Genomic DNA, 21485 nt, shown 5'->3' with positions numbered 1-21485 from the left:
CGCCCCGTGCCCCGCGCCCCCAACAGAGCTCGCGTTCCCTGCCGCCCGGCCGTCGCGGGCCCATGGACGCGGCCTCCTGGGCCCGCTGCCTACCTGCGCTCGGGCCCGCCTCTCAGGTGCCGGGCCGCTTCGGGTCCCTGCGGTCGCAGCAGATGCTACTGGAGCCTCTACGCACTCCCGGGGCGGGGCAGTCTGGTGGGCGGGCGCAGGGGAGGAGGAAGCCAGAGGGGCAGTGATCGGCGGCCCTGTCGGCCAATGGCAGCGCCGATCTTCGCCTACCAAAGGAAGCCCTCGGCCAGTGGCAGCCAGGGGCGGGGACAAAGGGCAGGGCGTAAGGTCACTTGGGGACGGTGGGGCGCGGGGATGGGGCCTTCAGGTTGGGTGGGCTGGTGTGGGGCCAGCAGAGTACTTCCAGCTGCGACGGTGGCGGAGGCGGTCGGTGTCAGCGCCCGGAGCGGCGGCGCCCGCGGTGCGAGAGCGGGGACGGCGGCGCCGGGAGCGGGAGCTGGGGCGGCGGCGGAGGTGCTATCGACCACCGCCTCTCCGGCCGCCCCCGCTCCCATCGCCTCCGCCGCCGCCGCCGCCGCCGCTCCGGCCGCTGCCACCGATAACACCTCCGCCGGCCGTCCCCGCTCCCACCGCCCCTCCGACGGCCTCTCCTACCTCTGCCGCCACAGGGGCCGAGGTCGGCGGCGCCTGGAGCGGGGGTAGCGGCTGTGGGACCGTGGCCGGCGGTGGCGAGAACGGGGGCTGCGGCAGTGGAATCGGGGCCGGCGTCCGCGGGAGCGGCGGGAGCTGGAGCTGGGGTGACGGCGGAGGTGCTATCGGCGGGAGGGCCCGGAGCGGGAGCGGCGGTGGCCGATAGCACCACCGCCGACGCCCCGGGTCCTGCCGCCGCCCCAGCTCACACCGCCGCCCCGGCTCCCGCCGCCGCTCGCGCCGCCGCCTCCGGCCCTGGTCCCACCGCCGTCGCCCCCACTCCCGCCGCCGCGGCCCCCCGACCCCATCCTAGCGCCGCCGCCACGTGTCCCAGCGCCGCCGCTCCGGGCCCTCCCGCCGATAGCACCTCCGCCGCCGCTACCGGGTCCCGCCGCCGCCGCCCTCCGGGTCCCGCCGCCGCCGCCCCCGGGTCCCACCGCGACCGCCCCACCGATCCATCGCCGCCGCCCCCGCCCCCGCCGACCCTCAGACGGCCTCTCCGACCTCTGCCGCCGCTGGGACCGGGGGCGGCGGCGACGGTTGGACCCGGGTCGGCGGCGGTGGGACCCGGGGCGGCGGCGGTGGGACGGAGGCCGGAGGCGGCGGCGCGAGCGGCGGCGGTAGCTGGGGCGTCGGCAGGACCTGTGGCGTCGGCGGAGGTGCTATCGGCCATCGCCTCTCCCGCCGCCCCCGCTCCCGCCTCCTCCGCCACCGCTCCGGGCCCTCCCGCCGATAGCACCTCCGCCGCCGTCCCCGCTTCTTTCAAAGACGCCGCCGCTGATCCGACAGGCGGGGCCACCGACCCTGCCCCGGCCGCCGCCGGCCCTCCGACGGCCTCTCCTACCTCCCCTGCCACTGGGACCGCCGCCACCGCTACCACTCCAGCCGCTGCCACCCACCGCTCCTGCCGCTCCCGCGGCTCTCGCCGCCGACCCCGCTGCCGCTCCCGGTACCACCGCCGCCGCCCCCAATACCGCCGCCGCGGACCCCGGTCCCAAAGACCCCGCCCCCGCTCCAGCCGCCGCCGGCCCCGGTCCCCGCGGCAGCAGAGGTAGGAGAGGCCGTCGGAGGCCGGTGCGGGGTCGGTGGCCCCGCCTGTCGGATCAGCGGCGGCGTCTTTGACAGAAGCGGGGACGGCGGCGGAGGTTCTATTGGCGGGAGGGCCCGGAGCGGCGGCGGAGGAGGCGGGAGCGGGGGCGGCGGGAGAGTCGGTCGCCGATAGCACCTTCGCCGACGCCCCAACTCCCGCTCCCGCCGCTCCCGGCCCCGGTCTCACTGCAGCAACCCCCGCTCTCGACACCGCCGGCCGCTGTACCACCGCCGGCGCCCCCACTGGAGGCGCTCCCGCCACCGCCGGCCCCGGTCCCACCGCCTCCGCCCCCGCTCCAACCGCCCCTCCGACGGCCTCTCCTACCTCCGCCGCCGCTGGGGCCGTCTCCGCAACCGCTCCCGCTCCGGCCGCTGCCACCGACCGCCTCCGCCACCGTCGCAGCTGGGAGTACTCTGCTGGCCCCACACCAGCCCACCCAACCTGAAGGCCCCATCCCCGCGCCCCACCGTCCCCAAGTGACCTTACGCCCTGCCCTTTGTCCCCGCCCCTGGCTGCCACTGGCCGAGGGCTTCCTTTGGTAGGCGAAGATCGGCGCTGCCATTGGCCGACAGGGCCGCCGATCACTGCCCCTCTGGCTTCCTCCTCCCCTGCGCCCGCCCACCAGACTGCCCCGCCCCGGGAGTGCGTAGAGGCTCCAGTAGCATCTGCTGCGACCGCAGGGACCCGAAGCGGCCCGGCACCTGAGAGGCGGGCCCGAGCGCAGGTAGGCAGCGGGCCCAGGAGGCCGCGTCCATGGGCCCGCGACGGCCGGGCGGCAGGGAACGCGAGCTCTGTTGGGGGCGCGGGGCACGGGGCGGAGGTGCCCGGGCGCGCGGTGCATCGGAGCACCGTGGTGCGAGGGAAGGCCCGGCCCGCATCCCGGCGCTTGCGGAGCCACCCTGCGTACGCGGCCCGGCTCTGAGGCGGCGGCCGGCCGGGGCATGCCGGGGAGCCCGCGCTGAGCCCGGCCTCCGTCTCCCGAGCCCGCCGTGGATGGTGCCGCCGCCGGCCGCCGCGCAGCGCGCCGGACCGGGCCGTCGGGCCTCGCCGCGCAGCCGCGCTGACCACACACTTGTCACAAGTGGGAAAGATACATGTGTGAGGGGAGCTCCAGGGTCCTTGAATAGCCCTGTGGCTCCGCTTTTCTGTAGTGAGAAGTTACAGTGAAAACTGGGGCCACCGAACTGGGATCCTTCATTGCAGGAGGGCCAATTGCGTTTTGGAATGGCAGGGGCCAGGAATTTCCCGAGTCTGATTATTTTCCTTTCCCCAAGGCAGGGTTACATGGGTGAAAGACTGTGGGTGCCTTGGGGGAAAGCCAGGAGAAAAATTAACAGTATACAGTTTGGGTAGTGTACTGGGGTCCTTCCTCAGGGGGTCTGCCGACTGGCTCAGTCGGGAACACAGTTAAGGAGCCATGACTCTTTGTGTTGGTGATTCAATTGATATTTTTGCTTACTTGACCTAGGACTCTTCTGCTTATATAGATTAAGTAGGAGTTTAATAGACTGCCCATGTTAGCCCTGACTGGTGTGGTTCAGTGGGCTGAGTGTCATCCTGTGAACCAAATTGTTGCTGGTTCAATTCCTGGTCAGGGCATGTGCCTGGGTTGCAGGCCAGGTCCCTGGCTGGGGGTGTGTGTGAGAGACAACTGATGGATGTATCTCCCTCACATCTTTTTCCCCTCTCTTTCTCCCTCCTTTCTCCACTCTTTAAAAACAAATAAATGAAAATCTTCAAAAGAACCAAACAGACAGCTCATCTGCTTCTCTTCCAGGAGCACCATGATCCACTAGCCAGAGCCAAAGGCGTCTGTGAATGAGATTGTCCTGGTGATGTGTTTGGCTCCGCCACCCTCTGTCTTTGACCGGTGAGGACCATTATTTGGCCCCTGCCATTCCAAGACGCAATTAGCCCTCCTGCGATGAAGGATCCCAGTTCAGTGGCCCTAGCTTTCACTGTAACTTCTCACTACAGAAAAGAGGAGCCACAGGGCTATTCAAGGACCCTGGAGCTCCCCTCACACATGTATTTTTCCCAGTTGTGAGAAGTGCGTCCTTTGGGTCCTCCTGGCATGGGTGGGCAGGTCCTACATGACAAACCCACTCTAACAGGCTAATTTCCCTCAATGTTTCACCTTCACTTAGTGTGCATCCCCTTTTGGTCCAACGGACCAAACTAACTGAGAATGCTTTCTAACCCCTTTAGCTACAACGTCAGGTCCAGAATCTCTGCTTAGTGGTCCTAAATTAATAAAGTCGGCCTGATCCACCTGTAACAAAGAAGAGGCCTGGCCCTGTCACTGGCTGACCTTGAACTGCCCCTCCGGGCCTCGGTTTGCTCATCTGTAAAAGGGGAAGGGAAGGGGAAGAGGTGGGGAGCCAGAATGAGCTTTACGTCAGCTCCAGCTCTAACACTGCTCTTTCTTTTTTTGGCTCCTCTCCCTGCTGACTTTACTCTGCCTTAAGGGATCCCACTTCCTCCCATCTCTTACCCCAAAGGACCCTCCCAGAAGGGTGGTAGGGATGGGGAACAATTGAGACGCTGAGGATTGGAACATAGAGGGCCTACTGGCGGTTCCAGGCCCCAGATCATCACTAGATCTCCAGCAGCAGCCATGTGGAAGGGGGACCAGAGCTCCCCAGGGGAAGGGCTGGGGGAAGGAGGGGGCAGGAGAGAATGCGTAACAAGTGAGTTTGGAAATCAAGTGAGATCTGAGCTCCCCCCCCCCTTGAATCCCTCTACACTCTTGCTTTTAAAATTCTTATTTTCTAAGGAGAAAGAAAATGCTAAATTGCACCCCCTTTCACAAAGGAATGGGAGCCTTAGTGAGTCACTCCGGAGGTGAACGCCACCTCCAGGGCTCTGCGTCTGCCCGCGCAGGCCCGCACAGCTGTGTGGCCACCAGCCCCCGTGGAGATCATGTGCGAAGAGGGAGGAGGAGTGGGGGAGCCTCCTGCCCGTCAGTGGCTCTGGGGTGGGGGAGCTGGGTCCTCGCAGAGGGGCCCACTCTGCTTCCTCCAGGCTCTGTCCAGGGCTGCATCTGTAAGGTTCACTTGGAGATGGGGCCATGGCCCAGGCATGTGGCCCCCAGAGGGCTTGGTTCAAGATGGGGTGGCATGTAGGGGCTTGGGCCGTAGTCTGTCTTTGGGGTGAATTCAGGACAGTGAGGGGAGGTTTTGTGGCTCTGGGGAGTGAGGTCAGTGTGTGCGGCCAGGACTGGCAGGGAGCAGGCGCCTTTGCACCTGAAAACCAGAGTTCTTGAGTGTCAAGCTGGTCTCTCCAAGCGTCCTGGTGAGGCTCCTCTCCAGGACTGGCGTGCCGGGGGGCTCAGAGCTGCAGCTCTGTCCACGGAAGGTGCCTGCGGTGGGGGGGGTGTGAGGGCTTCTCCTCTGTGAGGGTCAGCCTGTTTGTGTGCAGACCTGGGGCAGGGGAGGCCAGCGAAGAGGCGTTTCTCCTTCCCAGATGACCTGCTATTCTGGAGGGAGGGGCAGTAGCCAACTGTTAGCTGGGGATGGCGAACAAGGGTTGAAAGGAAAAATAGAAACGCGTCGGGCTGTGTCTGGGAGGGGCGCCGAGTTCTGGTGGATGGAGAGGCCTCTTCTGAGCCGTCTGCTGCTGATAGCATGTTTGCTTGGCTCTCAGTGTTTGCCGAGCGCATCATGCCCTGCGCCCCTGACCTCCTCTCCTGGGGAGGGACCTAGGTGTGCGGCTGTGGACTGTGAGCTCTCAGGGGCTGGGCTGTTCTGGCAGTCTGCCTTTGCGAGGCGTGGGGCATCTGGGGCCGCCCATCACTCACCCACCTCTGACCTTTTCTGGACTGCTCCAGAATGGTTCCGATCACTACCCTCCTGATCAGAACTCCCTGGGGCCTCCCTTGGCCTGTGGCTTCCTTCTCCTTTCCCCACCCCCACCTGCCGCCTCCTGCCTCCCTTGGGGCTGGTCCCAGCTGAGCAACCCTGGAATCATCCCTAGTGGTTAAAAAAAAAAGCTATTTTCAGCTTTCCCATAGTTGCCCAGTGTGGGGGGTGGTGGTGGTGTTTACCCCGTTTGCTGCCTGCTTGTTTCCGTTGCACAGTGTGACCTGAAGCAGTCGTGAGAGCAGGTCCCGGCCCTGATCCTTGGTGCTGGGGCTTGGCACCAAATGGGGAGCCTGGGGACAGAGGCCACCTGAGCCACATCTTTGCTTAACAGCAGCAGCCTGGAGTGGCAGGTGGTAGGAACGATCCCAGGGGAGTCATCGGAGACCCCGCTGGGGGAGGGGCTGCTTTCCTGCTGCTTGCTTACCAGAGAGCTGGCCAGTCATTGAGGTAGGGGGTCTCTGAAAGCGCCCCCAGCACCCTCCATTGAGTCTGTGGCCCCAACGGGGCCTCCCTATTGGGTGCCTCGGTCCCTAGCCTCTGATCTCCATGTCCCACAAGGGGTCCTGGAATGATGGGAGGGGGTGCCCTTCTGTGTAGGCAGAGGGGGCCCTCTGTCCCCTCTTTTGGGGCTCCCCCTGCTCCCGGCTGCCCTCCTGAGGAGCCTGCAGGTGGCAGAGCCATCAGTAGCAGATGCTATGGGAGCTCCCTTTAGAGGGAGGAGAAAGTTCCCTCCTTATGGAGCAAGAGTCTGGAGGGCCGGGGGTAGAGGGGTGGCATCTGGGGCTCAGGAGAACTGTTCCAATAACTCAGAACTGTTAGGAGCCAAGTTGGCAGAGCAAATGAAAGTATGATAGCCAAAGCTATTAATCACTAATTAGTTCCTAAATCAGGGAATTAATGGGCATTTAAATGGCATATTTATGAGATACCAGCAGGTCTCCAAAAAGCACATTTTTCCCAAAGCAACTGATTTGGCCAGCTGTGTGCTGCTGGGAGCCCAGGATTCTAATCCCACTCCACCCCTCCCCTAAGGGACCTGACAGGGGGCCAGTCAGCTTCCTCCTGGAGCTTCCCTCTTCTCACCTGCAAACAGAGTCAGGCCCTTCCTCACTGACCTCACTAGGCCCTTGTGAAGACATTAAGGAGTGAAGGCCATGCGAATCCCTGGCAGTGGTGGGAAATGCTGTACAGAATTTAGTGTGAGCCCTGAAAACATCCTTGGAGTTACGAAATCTGGCCCCCCTGTGCTGTTCATAGCCAAGGGGGCCAGGATGAAGCTGGTGGCTGCAGTCACTGCTTGGTGGTTGTCGAATGTGTGGCTGGGGCTGTGACTGAGTAAAGGCTCAATTTGTGGCTTCCTAGCTCGGTTTGAGATTGGGCTCGCAGCCTGGTCTGCAGCTGGGTCTCAGCTTGTTCTCAGATCGTGGTCGGGACTTGATCTGTGGCGAGCTCAAGGTTCAGGCTGCGGCTGAAGTCCAGGTTGGGGCTGTGGGTAACCTCAGGATAACCTGCAGCCTGGGGACACAGCCGCAATCCTTGAGTACCAGGCCTGGACCGACGGAGCAGCCCGGTCGCCGCAGAAGCAGGATTCCTTTCGAGTCCTTCAGGATCTGGGCTCCTGTACCCCAGCAGACAGGTCCTTCTCGGACTCCTGGCATGTCCCCTGAAACAGCTGAGCAAACACGCTCATCAGTGGCGCACACAGCAGTTTGGGAGATAGTTAGGACGTGTTTCTCTAGCAACCAACCCCCAACCCGCACTGGTTTCCTTCAGTAATGCCTTTTTCTGGAAGCAGCATCTCTCCGGGCCTCTTCTCCCTCCCTGGGTTGGCCCCACAGCCCCTCTAAGTCTGAGCATGGGCTGGTTGGCCCTGGCTCGGTCTGGTCCCCACACTCATCCTGACCCAGAGAGGAGGCCGAGGACCTGCTCTATGGGACACTTCCTCGAGGGGGCCCTCCTGGATCTACCCTGCGCTCGGCCATGCTGAGCATAACAAGAGCCTTCTCTGTGCCTATCCCTGGACCAGTTAAGGCTATGAGCCTGGAAAAGATGCCTGCCAGCTCCCTGCCTGTCTTGGGGGTGCAGGCAGCCCCATGGGGCAGGCAGGCTTGGACCCGGTGGGCACAGGCAAAGGATGTTTTGGGACGTAGCTCCAGGCACATAGGACAGAGCCCTAGGAAGTTATGCTGGGGAGATGAGAGAGGGACTGGCCACGCAGCAGGAGCAACCTGTGGGCACTGGGGGACAGGCACCCCCAGCCTCAGAAGGAGGAGGCGGTTCCAGTTTTGCCCTCTGGCCTCCCATTCCAGGGGCCTGAGGAGGAAAGGGGAGCTTCTGCCTAGGAAAGGAGTAAAGAAAGGCCTGTGGATAATCATGATAACTTATGTTCCTTAACAGACCCTCTTACAGCACTGAGTGCCAGGCATTATGCTAAACCTTTTTCAAATATTCACTCATTTAATCCTCATAACAACCCTGTGCAAGGACTATGTAAGGACCATTACTCCCCTTTTACAGAGGGGGGAACTGAGGCACAGCATGGTGCAGAGTGACATTTACTACAATCATCGGTTGTTAAGTGGCAGAGCTGGGGTGTGAGCTAGCCGCAAGTGGGAGTGGGAGTGGGACAGTGGTTCCCGTGACAGGGGAGGCCGGCCGGGCTCTTGGAGGGGCTGCGGAGAGGAGGACGGCCCTGAGGGGCCCTCTGCCTGCGGAGCCTCACACGGACGCCACCATCTCATGTGCTGCATCCTGCACTTGGGCCTCTGGGACACCAGGCCAGACCTGAGACGCAGTGAAGGGTGATCTAAGAGTGTGCTGTGAGGCTGTGTGTGTGTGTGAGGCTGTGTGTGTGTGTGTGAGGCTGTGCGTGTATGTGAGGCTGTGTGTGAGTCTGCGCGTGTGACGCTGTGTGTGTGGCGGTGTGTGTGTGTGCGCGCGTGTGAGGCTGTGTATGTGAGGCTGTGTGTGTGTGTGTGAGGCTGTGTGTGTGGCTGTGTGTGTGTGAGGTTGTGTGTATTTGTATGTGAGGCTGCACGCGTGTGTGTGTGTGTGTGAGGCTGTGTGTATGTGAGGCTGCGCGTGTGTGTGTGAGGCTGTGTGTGTATGTGAGGCTGTGTGTGAGTCTGCGCGTGTGACGCTGTGTGTTTGTGTGTGCGCGTGTGAGGCTGTGTGTATGTGAGGCTGTGTGTGTGTGTGTGCAAGGCCGTGTGTGTGTGTGAGGCTGTGTGTGAGTCTGCGCGTGTGACGCTGTGTGTGTGGCGGTGTGTGTGTGTGCGCGCGTGTGAGGCTGTGTATGTGAGGCTGTGTGTGTGTGTGTGAGGCTGTGTGTGTGGCTGTGTGTGTGTGAGGTTGTGTATTTGTATGTGAGGCTGCACGTGTGTGTGTGTGTGTGTGTGTGTGTGTGTGTGAGGCTGTGTGTATGTGAGGCTGCGCGTGTGTGTGTGAGGCTGTGTGTGTATGTGAGGCTGTGTGTGAGTCTGCGCGTGTGACGCTGTGTGTGTGTGTGTGCGCGTGTGAGGCTGTGTGTATGTGAGGCTGTGTGTGTGTGTGTGCAAGGCCGTGTGTGTGTGTGAGGCTGTGTGTGTGTGAGGCTGCACGCGTGTGTGTGTGTGTGAGGCTGTATTTGAGGTTGCATGCGTGTGTGTGTGGCTGTGTGTGTGTGTTAGGCTGTGTGTGTGTATGCAAGGCCGTGTGTGTGTGTGTGTGTGTGTGAGGCTGTGTGTGTGTATGGGAGGCTGTATTGTGTGAGGTTGTGTGTGTATGCAAGGCCGTGTGTGTGTGTGTGTGTGTGAGGCTGTGTGTGTGTATGAGGCTGTGTGTGTATGTGAGGTTGCATGCGTGTGTGTGTGGCTGTGTGTGTGTGTGTGGCTGTGTGTGTGTATGAGGCTGTGTGTGTATGTGAGGTTGCATGTGTGTGTGTGTGGCTGTGTGTGTGTGTGTGGCTGTGTGTGTGTGTGTGGCTGTGTGTGTGTGTGAGGCTGTGCGTGTGTGTGAGGCTGTGTGTGTGTATGAGGCTGTGTGTGTGTGTGTGAGGCTGCGTGTGTGTGTGTGAGGCTGTGTATGAGTGAGGTTATGTGAGTGTGAGGCTGTGTGTGTGTGTATGAGGCTGTGTGTGTATGTGAGGCTGCGTGTGTGTGTGTGAGGCTGTGTATGAGTGAGGTTATGTGAGTGTGAGGCTGTGTGTGTATGAGACTGTATGTGAGGCTGGTGACAGCGACAGCGACAGGGAAGATGTGGGCCCACCTGGATGAGCCTACACCAAGCAGCCCAGGCTCTTCTCCCTCAGCCCTGTCGCCTCTGAGGCACTGACCGCTGGACTCCAGCAGGCCTGCCAGGCCAGTGTTTCAGAGTCAGCCTCAGGCAGGGCTGTGGCCGTCATCATGGGGGGCAGGCCCAGCATGGGACACCAGGCCTGGCCCATTCAGAGGCACCCTGGATCCCTGGAGGCCTGGGAACTGGCAGGTGTTACTTGAGTAGTTCAGGGCTGTGGCTGTCATAGCAGACACCCATGTTCCCTCCCTGGCTCTGATGAGCCAGACAGACTTCTTACCCTGGAGGAGAAAGTTCTAGATCCAGCTTCTCCTGGAAGTGGCCTGATCGCTCTGACCTGTGTCTGTCCTTTCTTCCACCCTGCCCCAGCCTGGCCAACTCTGCTCACCCTTCTTTTGAGGCTCGGCTCGACCCCTCCCCAGGAAGGCCTGCTTCCCCGCACCCCACCTGCGGGGGTCTCTGCCTCAGAGAGGTGCTCTCCACGCCTGTGGGGTGCAGGGTGTGTGTGCCTCTTAGCCTAGGGGTCAGGCTGCCATGTCTTGTCTGGCCTGTGCTCTGTGCAGGGGTGGTGCAGGACAGGGCCCCAAGGCTAGCACCCCAGGGGCAGGGACTGATCCAGTTCAGCTCTGTCCCCAGCTCCTTCCTCTCACACCATCTGGTCCGAGGTCTGGCCCAGGAGAAGTCGGCCAATGCCTGTAGCCCTTTCTCTGCTGTGCCAGGGCCTGTCTTGCTGAGACATGGCATTGCCCTCTGACCGCGTTCCTGAGAGCAAGCTGGTAGCTTCCTTCTGGTGGGGCTCTGCCCTCAGGCTGGGGTCCTGGTCTAGGGTGCCACCGCACCCCCAGCAGGTCCCCCTCCCCCTGCCTGCGCCTGTGTGCCCGGGCGCCAGGGTCGATACGGGCGAGGCAGGCGTGTGCGCTGGAGGGCCTGAGCCAGGGTCTACAGCCGCCCCCAGCTGCCCCACTTGCGGGGAGACCCAGGCCTGTGACCAGGTCCCGGAGAGCACACTGGGCCTGCGGGTGGTGTGCTGATGGGCCGGGGGGGGGGAGGGTGGGCTCCAGCTTGGAGCTCCGAGGGAAGGTGGGGGCACCATGGGCCGGGAAGGATCGTTTATTTCTCTCTGGACTGCTGGGCACGGTCGAGATAGTCCTCTTTCTCTCTCATCCTGGTTTTGAGTTTTAAAAAAGTGTGCTAGTGAAGGTAGGACAGAAGGACAGTCTGCTAGAGGGTGTAGGGGGGCCTCCGAAGATACAGAGGAAACTGCAGCCTTGGGGAGGGCCCGTGGGGGCTACTCGAAGGCCTGCTGGGTGCGGGTGGCGCCAGGGCCCTGCCCAGACCTCGGCCCTGCAGCTGATGAGGCTGCCGCCTCCCGAGTGCTCAGCGTGCTGGGCCCTCTGGTGGGTGATCCTAGTTAGATATCCGAAGGGTGAGTCAAGACTTATGACCCCCACTTTACAGATGAGAACAGCAAGGCTCAGAGAGGCTCATTGGCTTCAGGTCATAGACTAGTAAGTGGTAGCATTAAACCCAGGTTTGTGTTGCTCCAAAGCCCATTTTTCTGCTAAATTTTCACCCATGGCCAGGATCTGGGGTGTGTGTGTGTATGTGTGTGTGTGTGTGTGTGTGTGTGTAAAAGGGGGATGAGGGAGAGAGTACATGGGAACGTGAGCATGCGTGTGTCTCAGGAATGGGCTTTGGAAGGGGATGTGGCGGGTTGGGAATGTGGACACACCTCTAGGTTTTCACACAGTCGCAAGGATACGCACACACTGATTTGCAGACCTGGTGGTTGGATGGTTCTAGAAGTAGGACAGCTGGCTCCCGGGGCTGGGTTCCCCGAGAACAGCCAGGGACAGGCCTCCAGCCCCTTGCCCAGCTGGCCAGCAGCAGGTGGGAGGGCTGTTTTGGCCAAGAGTGAGGAGGACATCTGGGACACCCTGAACAGTGATGCTGAGTACCCAGCATAGTGGTCCTGAGCACAGACCCTGGAGTCAGAAGGATCTGGGTTCAGATCCTGCTTCCATCACGTGAGGACTGGCTTTACAACCTTGAGCAGAAGACTTCCCATCTGTGAGGCTTTATTTCCTTGGGTGTGAGATGGGGATGCATGACATTCTCTCCGTGGGGCTTGGTTAGGATGGCTAATACCTGTGAAGCAACTAGCAGAGTGTATTTACTCATCAGATCATTGTTATTAATTTGCTTGTTTGCCAAAAACACTTGTTGGCTCTGTTCCCCCTGGGCCTGGACAACGGACACAGCAGATGCAGAGAAGGAAGTGGCGTGAGGGACCCAGGGACACGGACAACAGGGCGGGGATCGAGTGCGGGAGGGGTGGGCAGGGGAGAATGGGGGAAATGGGGCAACTGTAATAGAAAAACAATAAAAAAATAGAAAAGGAAATGCAGAGACGTGTAGGGTGGCGACCTGCTTCAAGGTGACTGAGCTTCTGGGCCTGTCCCTTGCTATTTTGGGATCATGGTGCCAACTTTTTTTGACACTCAAGGCTGTGCGCGGCCTTTAGTACAGCTGGCCTGGTCCCCTGCCCCTCAGGAGGCTTCCTGACCCTCTTGGGCATCTGTATGGCATTTCCCACCACTGCCAGGGATTCGCGTAGCCTTCACTCCTTAGTGTTTTCACGACGGCCCAGTGGGGTCAGTGAGGAAGGGCCCTGACCCCTGTTTGCAGGTGAGAAGAGGGAAGCTCCAGGAGGAAGCTGAACTGCCCACTGTCAGGCTCCTTGGGGGTGGGGGAGGAGGAGGGGAGCAAGGGGAGTGGGATTAGAATCCTGGGCTCCCAGCAGCACACAGCTGGCCAAATCAGTTGCTTTGGGAAAAATGTGCTTTTTGAAGACCTGCTGGTATCTCATAAATATGTCATTTAAATGCCCATTAATTCCCTGATTTAGGAACTAATCGGTGATTAATAGCTTTGGCTATTTATTGTATTTTCATTTGCTCTGCCAACTTGGCTTCCAACAGTTCTGAGTTACTTGGAACAATTTTCCTGAGCCCCAGGTGCCTACCCCTCCCCCCCCCCCCCCCCCGTTCCCTCCAGACTCTTGCTCCATAGAGGAGAAAACTCTGCTGCCCCGAGGAGCTGTCTCAGGAAGGTGTGGCGGCTGAAAAGAAACCACAGCTGTAGCAGGGCTCTGAGGGACTGAGCACCAGGAGGGAGAGGGCAGGGACGTGCAGGGCACTGACTGACCCTTGGTCCAGAGGCTGCCTTGGCTTACCTCCTTCACGCCAGGACGCAGTCACAGGCTTGGTTAACAGATGTGTTCCTTTTGGCAGGTGGCCCTACCCCGGGCGGCGGTGCCCCCTGGCACCTTCAAAATGTCCTCAGTGACTCAGTGGAGAGCTCGGATGATGAATTCTTTGATGCAAGAGGTGAGTGAAGCCCACCTTCCCGTCACTGGCTGGCTGATCTGTTTGGAAGCCCCAAGAAAGCATCTCCACTGGGGGCTATTATCTCTCCCCACTCAGACACTGCAGTTCCTTGCACACTTCGTACTTAGCAGTCCGTGGGTTCCCCGAGGGCTAGGATTCTCACCCACTCCCGCACTCTTTGGGGTATTTGCTGAGTCCCTGGTGTATTCCAGGAGCTGTGCGAGGTGCTCACGCCGCCGCAGTAAATGGGTGGGCTTGCTCAGTGCCCTCCTCAGCTTACGTCTGGTGGGAGAGGTGCACGTGAGACAGTTACCCAAAGGGAAACGCAGTCCCAAATGGGGAACAATGTCACTGCGTAGCAAGTGCCAGCTGCTCATAGAACGAGCGAGACCGGGGCACCTGACTTCGGAAGGGTGGGGATGTCATGAACATCCTCTCTGTGGAACAGAGGGAAGGAGTTGGCTCGGTGAGGAGCGGGAGAAAGAGCCTTCTAGACAGGAAACAGGTGTGACGGCGCTGAAGCAGGAAATATGGGGGCAACCCAGGAACAAGGAGGCCCAGGGGGCAGGGAAGAGGAGACATGAGGCTGCCTGGGACCCAGTAAGTGACTCAAAAGATTAGCTCATGGACGGGAGGGGAGCTGTGATGAAAGCAGGGACCAGTTTAGAAAGGCGGTTGCTCAGATGAGAGATGATGGCGGGCAGGGTGTCGCCTCTGCGCCCCAGGGCCGAGTCTGGCCAGCCCACAGGACTCAGCCAGGGGCGCTCTTTAAGCGACCACGGGAGAACAAGCAGCATTGTGAACGTTGGATGTGAGGGCAGCAGACCGGGTGGGCATTTCAGGCAGAGCCATCAGCCTGGGCAAAGGCTCAGAGGGGAGGCCGTGCAGGGCAGGTGTGGGGACCCGCGGGAGGCAGGGTCTGTGTGGAATTGAGGAGAGAGGACCCTCACAGCTGTGCTCCCGTGGGCTGCGTGGGTGTGGGTGAGGAGAACAAGGGCATCCTCTCTGTCCCAGGAGGGTCCCCAGTTCTCACTTGGGTGGCTTGGTCCCCCTCTGGGAAGTCACCCTATTTGGGGGTTAACTTCCTCCCGAGACAGGGCCAACTTTGAAATGCCTGGCAAAATGGGGTCTTGAAAGAGAAAAAGACTCTGCTGGGAAGATATCTGGACCCAGAGCAAACCACCTGGGACATGGGCTCATCCACGCCATGGACTTGTTTGTGACCTTGGGCAAGTCTTTTTACCTTCTCTGGACCTCAGCTTCCCTCTTAGCTCTGTGCCTCCAGGAATGGAGACGACCCAGTTCTGGAGATTTTCGGGAAGTACAGCTGGGGGGTGGGATGCTGTCTGGCTCCAGCCTCCCTCATTCTCAGCTCTGGGCCCAGGAGCCCTCCTAAACCAGCCCATTTGGGGCCCATTTCCTGTCTCCCATTGGAGGCTGCCAGGGCTGAGTTCCTCCACAGCAACGAAGCCAGAGTGTGTGTGACAACAATGGCTTCAATATTTTGATGCTTCTAGCACATTTATTTAAAATATTTGTGCAGTTCATTAAGGCTGCACATTCCCAGAGGACGGTGATGGCCCCCGAGGGAGGACTGTGTGGGCGGCGCCGGTCAGCTCCGCTGCCATGGGGCGGCGCCGGGGTGGGGAGGCCCTGCTCACCTGCCAGCGGCGGTGGACACATGCATCTGCCCTCCTCCCAGCCCAGCACTGCCCCCCGCGGCTCTCTGTCCTCCCCTCCCGTCATCTCCCTGCTCCGTCTGCAGTTCCCAACTGGCCGCATCCCTCTCGCCTCTCCTCTTGGAGGCCCTCCATCTCTGTCTCTTCCTTCCCCTTGTTCTCTCCCCCACCCTCGCCCACCTCCAGCTTTCCTTCTCTTCACTGCCCCAAGATGCCAGGCTCGCCCATCTCTTTCTCAGTCTCCCACCCCTCAGCACTCCCTGCCCGCCTTGTGCCTCTGCTCCCTCCTCCCATCTCACCCCTTCCAGAGCATTGCAGCCCTCAGCCAGGGCAGCTGCTCCCCAGGCTGCTGGAATCCTCTTTAGTTCCGAGTTGCCCACTCCAGACCTCCTGTCTGACCCATGCGGCCTCCCTGGGCAGGGCCTTGGCATGTTTCCTTGGCTCAAGGCAGTAAGAGGTGGAAAAGCCACCTTCCCCGTTCCCAGGAGCTGCAGCAGGCCCCACCCTCTCTCAGCATCCAGACTGGGCCACGGGTGGCTAGCTTCCTGGGCATTCTTGGAAGGGCCACCTCCCTGGCCTCTTTTCTCCAGCCAAGCTGAGCCCTGACCTGACATGGTGGGTGGTCCCTGTCCCCACGTGAGCAAGGCCCTGCACCTTGCTGCCTCTGCGATTCTGGCTCCAGCTGTGATGGAGCTGCACTGGTAGGTGTCAGCACGGAACAGGTCCTGAAACATATGTCCTCCTCCTCGGTGTCGGTGCGCTGATGGGGAAACTGAGGCCAGGCCATGGAAGGGACCTCCCAAGATCACACATCAGGGTGGAAAGGAAAGGCTAGAACTCAGATGTTGAATGTCCAGGTCAGGCCTTTTTCTTTGACTTATTACTGAAATAAAGACTTTCTTCCCTTCCTGTCTTCCTCAAGCTCCAACCTGTTGGCCCCGCACTGGGGTTACCTGGTGAAATGAAAGAGCGCCATGACTCATGATCTAGCAGCAGAGGGGAGACTCTTTGGCCCTGGGGGCTCTGGTTGTATACGTGAGACATGGGAGGGATTGGGGTTAGTCAGGAAAGGAGTACCGAGCCGCCAGGTCTATAACAATCCCCGGGCAGCATGCTGGCTCCTTTGGCCAAGGCAGCAGACCTGGGGCCTCAGGGGTGGCTGATGCCCCTGGTTGGATGCTGCAGGGCGGGCAGTGGGCTCCAGGGTCGAGACCCAGAAGGGGTACCACTCCCTTTCCTGTCAACACAGTGAGGCCATCTGGAGAACCATGGCCTGGTCTACCAAGGTTGGGGGATGAGGGGATGTGCCTCAAACACAGACCATGTCAGAGCTGGGGGGGTGGGGGGGGCTCAGGATTTTTAGTTCAATACCCCATCCCATGTTGCAGGCAGGGAACCTGAGAGCAGTGAGTCAGGAAACTTGCTCAGGGTTACATGGAGTCAGAGAGAACAGGGGCTAGAATCCCAACTCATTCATTCACTCTTTCAAGTGCTTCCTAGGTATCTGCCCATCAAGCATCAGGCAGTATTCTAGGCGCTGGGGCACAGGGGCACACATATCCTGCCCTCGCCCTCATGGAGCCTTCAGTTTAGTGTTATGGATGGTGGGTGGTAAGACGATATCCAAGCATGTGAATTATGTTGATAATTACCATAAATAAAATAACATAAAGGAACAGACATCTCACCAAAGAAGATAGATGAATGACAAAAAATTAAAATAAGGTCAACATCATTAGTCATTAAAAGCAAATAAATGCAATTAAAACTGCAGTGAGCTGCTACCGCACACCTATTAGAACAGCTAATTAAAGCAATCAGAATATAGAGGAATGGAACTTTCAGACTCTGCTGATGGGAATGTACAACAATACAACCATTTTAGAAAGTAGACTGTAGTTTCTTAAAAAGTTAATCAAAGCAGCCCTGGCTGGGCGGCTCAGCTGCTTGGAGCATCGTCCCGTACACCAAAAGGTGATGACTTCAATCCCCGGTCAGGGTAAATTTGGGAGGCCACTGATCGATGTCTCTCTCTTTCTCTAAAAGATCAGTCAATCATATCCTCGGGTGAGGATTTACAAAAAAGAAGTTAATCGAAGTTAAGTAAAACATCAGCCAGCCTGTCCACTCCTAGGTAATTTACCCAAGAGGAAAGAGAGGCTCAGTTCACCTAAGACGTGTCCATGAATGTTTACAGCAGCTTTATTCATGAGAGCCCCAAACTGAAAAGAATTCCAATGTACATCACAGGGTGAATCGATGAATAACTTGTGCTGTGCATTCATGTGATCAGATACTCCTTGGCAATAACAAGGAATGAAGCGCTGACGCAGGTGCCATGTGGATGAATCTCAGAATAAGCGAGCTGGGCAAGAGGAGTCAGATGGAGAAGGAGCACATGTGTGATTCCATTTATACAGAGCTCTAGAAAATGCAAACGAATCTACAGTGACAGGAGCAGGCCATTTGCTGCCTGGGGGCAGAAAGGAGGGATGAAAGGACAGGAGGAAACTTCTGAGGGTCATGAATGCACAGCCACTGACTTGATTGGGGTGATGGCTTCATGGGCGTATACATATGTCAAAACTTATCAAATTGTACGTTCTATTTTTTATTTTATTTTTAGAATTTAGAGATCTAATGGGCTTTCTTGAACAATTCATGAATTGGACAGCATCCCATCTAGTGCATAATAGGGGCTCCCTCAGATTGTGCTTTTTAAATATGTATACTTCATTGAATGTCAATGACATCTCAGTAATACTGTTGAACAAATGGAGGAGCTCCCTCCAATATAACAGAAGGGAATGTGATAGAGTGGCTGGGTGACCGCAGGAGGCCCCCAGATGTGGCCTTGAGCAACGAGCTGAATAACGTGAAATGAACCAAGTGAGCACTGGGGGAACAGTGTTCTGGATGGTGGCGACAGCCAGTGCAAAGCCTTTACCAGAGGAATGAGCAGGAAGGCAGGGGGGCCAAGAGTGAGCCAGGGGGGGCCCGCTTAGTGCAATTGGCCCTCTGCCCCGGTAGAGGGAGGGAGAGCAAGCCCGACCCCCTAGCCTCAGGATGTGCTTTGCTGCCCAGGCTCCTGGGTGGCCCTGGGTACCGCTGCCCTGCAGGAGGCCAGAGACTCTGAATGCAGGGTCGCTGATGCAGGAAGGGCCTGCATGCCTGAGCCTGGAGTAAGCTGCACCCTCACTGGGAGATGGCTGGGTGACAGGTGCACTGGCCGGACACTGGGTAAGGAGAGTTCAGTGACTAAGGAGGGACAGCCAGATGTCACGTGGTTCCTGGTGGTGAAATGCAGAGTTCTAGAGAGAAAATGAAAATCTCCTTTAAAAAAAACCCCCAAAACACGATTCTATTTATTTATTTTTCAAGAGAGGAGAAGGGAGGGAGAAAAAGAAGAAGAGAAACATCAATGTGTGGTTGCCTGTCGCACGCCCCCAGCTGGGGACCCTGTCTGCATCCCAGGCATGTGCTCTGACTAGGAATTGAAGTGGTGATCCTCTGGTTCGCAGGCCAGTACTCAATTCACTGAGCCACACCAGCCAGGGCCCTGCCCCCGCTTTTTTAAGGTAGTAGTTCCAAGCTTTTTCAAATATGAAGCAATCCATTTTTAAATTTTTAAATTCTTGACATTACAGAACTAAACAGGAATTTATTAGCATTCCACTCTTACCTTTTTTATTGACAAACAAATAAAATTCATGGTCCAAAAACCCGAAACAAAACTAAAAACAAGGAAAAGCTTATAAAAGTAAATATGAATCCCAGCATTAACAGCTGAACAGAGAATGTGATTTTTCGCTTCTTAGTGGATGATAAAGTTGTGTAGAAACGGAACACTTACGAATTATTTTAAACCTGGTATCACTGGCTAGTTAGATCGTGGGAAAAGAGCAGAAAGGGGTAGGGGTGGAGCTACCGTGTTCTAGCTGCACTCTCTGCCCTTCTCAGAGGAAACTGTCCTTTGGAGCCACCATCCCAACAAGGGCGCAGGTGGAGGGAGGCTAAAATGACCCCTGTGGCATCAGATGAGTTTACTGGGGCTGTGGTTGGGTAGGTCAAGCATGAGCCACTCATGACCTGTTTCTATAGCGAAATGTATGTCTTACATAGAAAATATCAGGGGAACCCTTAACTTTAACCTTCTACTTAGCTGCAAATCAATAGTCCAGTTAGAGAAATCTTGAAAGTCACCAAGCATATGAGTTCAAACAGAGGTTCGGACTTACCGTGGACGCAGCTGGTGGAAGGCAGTGTTGGTGGGAAATGCCGTGAGCTGGCAGGCAGGACAGCGGAATTCTTGGCCCAGCCCTGCCCCCGAGGCGCTGCGTGACCTGGGCCAGCTGTGAAATGCGGGTGCCCCTTCCTTCACCTTGGTGGCTCCTATCAGCCCTGAACATTCCAGGAGGCTCCTAGGCCTTGTTGGCAATGGTGCCCAGGGCAGGTCCCTTACGTTCATGGGAGATACTTGTTTTCTGTTGCCTTTCCCTGCCGGCATCCTAAACAACAGCCCCTTCTCAACACTGTGAGTATGCACAAGCAGGCCAGGCCCTGACCGTTGCAGGGGGCAATGTTGGCGGGGCTGGGGGTGAGGAAGGAGTGGGGGGCACCAGGGTGTATTTTCAGGACACAGCCAGCCCTGGGTAGCTTGACAGGGAGCAAAGCGTGGGACTCCGTCCCTTGGCGAGGGAGGGGAGTCCTGCTGGGTGGGAAGCTGGCACTTTTTGGCTGTCCTCTGTTCTCTTGCTCTCTCCAAGCTCAGCACCTTCTGACCCTCCCCTCCCCGCGCCTGGCAGGTGGCTGGGGCCCAGGAGCTGGTCTCTGTCCTGCACAGACTCTGCTTCTTGCTCTGACTCCCTGGTTTCCCCCAGCAGCCAGGAGGGGAAGGTGGCACAGGACAAAGCATCCCAGTTTACAGGCGAAGGCACTAAGGCGGGGCCGGCCTCAGAGAGAATGAGGGCACAACACAGCTCTTCTCCAGTCTGGGCTTTTCCTGTGATAACACAGCTGCTGGGACCCCAAAGGTGGGGGAGAGTCGGGGAAAGCAGTGCAGGGCCCCGGGGCGCAGAGGACCCAGGTCTTCCTCAGGGTTGGGCCACTGACTGCTCACTGGCTGTCCTCAGGCAAGTCTTGAGTCTCTGGGCCTCAGGGTCCCTCCCACAAAAGCTGGAATAGTGTTGTTTCTCACCTGTGCAGAGTGGGAGGGTGTCCCTGTGGGAAGCTGGGCGTAGGAGCCCTCACAGAAGCAAACCACAGGTGTGACGCTGCTCCTGACCCCCCTCCCATTGGGTGCGGGGGAGTGGGAGCAAAGGGCATCGATCAGTCCCAGAGGTTTCTGGACGTGGGCTGAGCGGGGACCCTCCACTGTGTGGGGGCGAAAGAATAGTAATATATTTCCTCCTGCCTTCTAACTTCTTCCAGGCTGGACTAATAATCAAATTAACAGGAGAAAAATCAAAGTTTAATAATTTACATAGGCATGATCATCCCATGAAAATTCCAAAGACAGTGAGGCAACACTGGCTATAGAAGACATTTTGGACAAAGGAAAAGGGGGCGGGGGGAGAACAAAGTATTAGATTTCAGAAGTGAGAATGGGCCATTTGCGGGTAGTTGAGGCAGAGTGGAGCACAGGTGACAGTCAAGTCCTTGCTGGGAGGGGGCAGGAACAAAGGGACCCTGGGTATCTGGCTAACAGGCCCCCTGCCTGAAGCCCTCTTGTTTACCCTACTTAATTCACGGTAGGCTAAGGCCACATCCTGAACTCTTCCTGAAGCAGGTCTGTCTGTCTGAATGTCTTAGGCAGGAAAGGTGGGTGGTTCAGAAGTTCTCTCTGAGTTTTGTTTCTTAACTACTTAAAATCAATATTCCAAACAGCAGCTTCACGGTAGCAGAATTTTGGTCCCTTCACCTGCCACGAAGAGAGGGGAGTGGTAGTGGCTGTGGGTGTGGGGATGAGAGGTTTAGCATTCTTGTCTCCCTGAGGCCCCAGAGCAAAGTGGACCCACGTCCTTGGGAACACTGGTGCCGTGGGCTGGATGCAAAGGGTGATGTATGGCATTGGACCTGCTGGTGGCAGGTGGCCACGCTCTCAGCTCCATGAGCTGGAGGGGAAGTCTTCCTACTAGGGAACAAGGAGATTCCCTGCTCTGAAGTCCCGTGGATCCAGCAGGAACTGAGGCCCGGGGCAGGAAGAGAGGCTCTGCTTATGGCACTCGTGGCTGTGCTTAAAGGGGTGTATCCAGGCTTTGGTCAGGGTTGGAGTCAGTCTGGGGTCAAGGCCAGCGTTGTGGTGCTCTGGGTGGGATTCAGCCTGACTTAGTCTGGGCAGGGGCTGCGGCTCAGTCGGGGTGATGTACGTGCAAAAACCATGTCCGCACCAGAGGTCTCAGGGGATGAGTATTCAGAGAACAGTCGCCAGACGTTGAAGAGCAGAATCACTAACCGGGACATTTATCCAAAGAAGCCCTTTGTGGCCTCTGTG

At 58.3% G+C, this 21485-nt stretch overlaps 1 long non-coding RNA gene across 6 annotated transcripts in view; it reads left to right on the top strand.

Moving 5' to 3' along the window:
* The first annotated feature begins 2478 nt into the window (after positions 1-2478).
* Positions 2479-21485, top strand: part of LOC149997399 (uncharacterized) — a 53164-nt gene continuing 34157 nt past the window's right edge. For 2 of the 6 annotated variants that reach the window (XR_016513980.1, XR_016513978.1), the window contains exons 1-2: positions 2479-2513; positions 13218-13313. This is a non-coding gene — a long non-coding RNA (uncharacterized LOC149997399). Of the gene's footprint in view, positions 2514-3639; positions 3660-5063; positions 5084-13217; positions 13314-21485 lie in introns of those variants that run through there. The other 4 variants (XR_016513979.1, XR_016513975.1, XR_016513977.1 and 1 more) reach the window with 4 other exon arrangements.

The sequence above is a fragment of the Furipterus horrens genome, unplaced genomic scaffold (assembly GCF_987537825.1).
Source record: "Furipterus horrens unplaced genomic scaffold, mFurHor1.1.pri manual_scaffold_11, whole genome shotgun sequence".
Taxonomy (NCBI): Eukaryota; Metazoa; Chordata; class Mammalia; order Chiroptera; family Furipteridae; genus Furipterus; species Furipterus horrens.
Note: the sequence above shows the minus strand (reverse complement) of the source record. Positions and strands in the feature narration are given on the sequence as shown.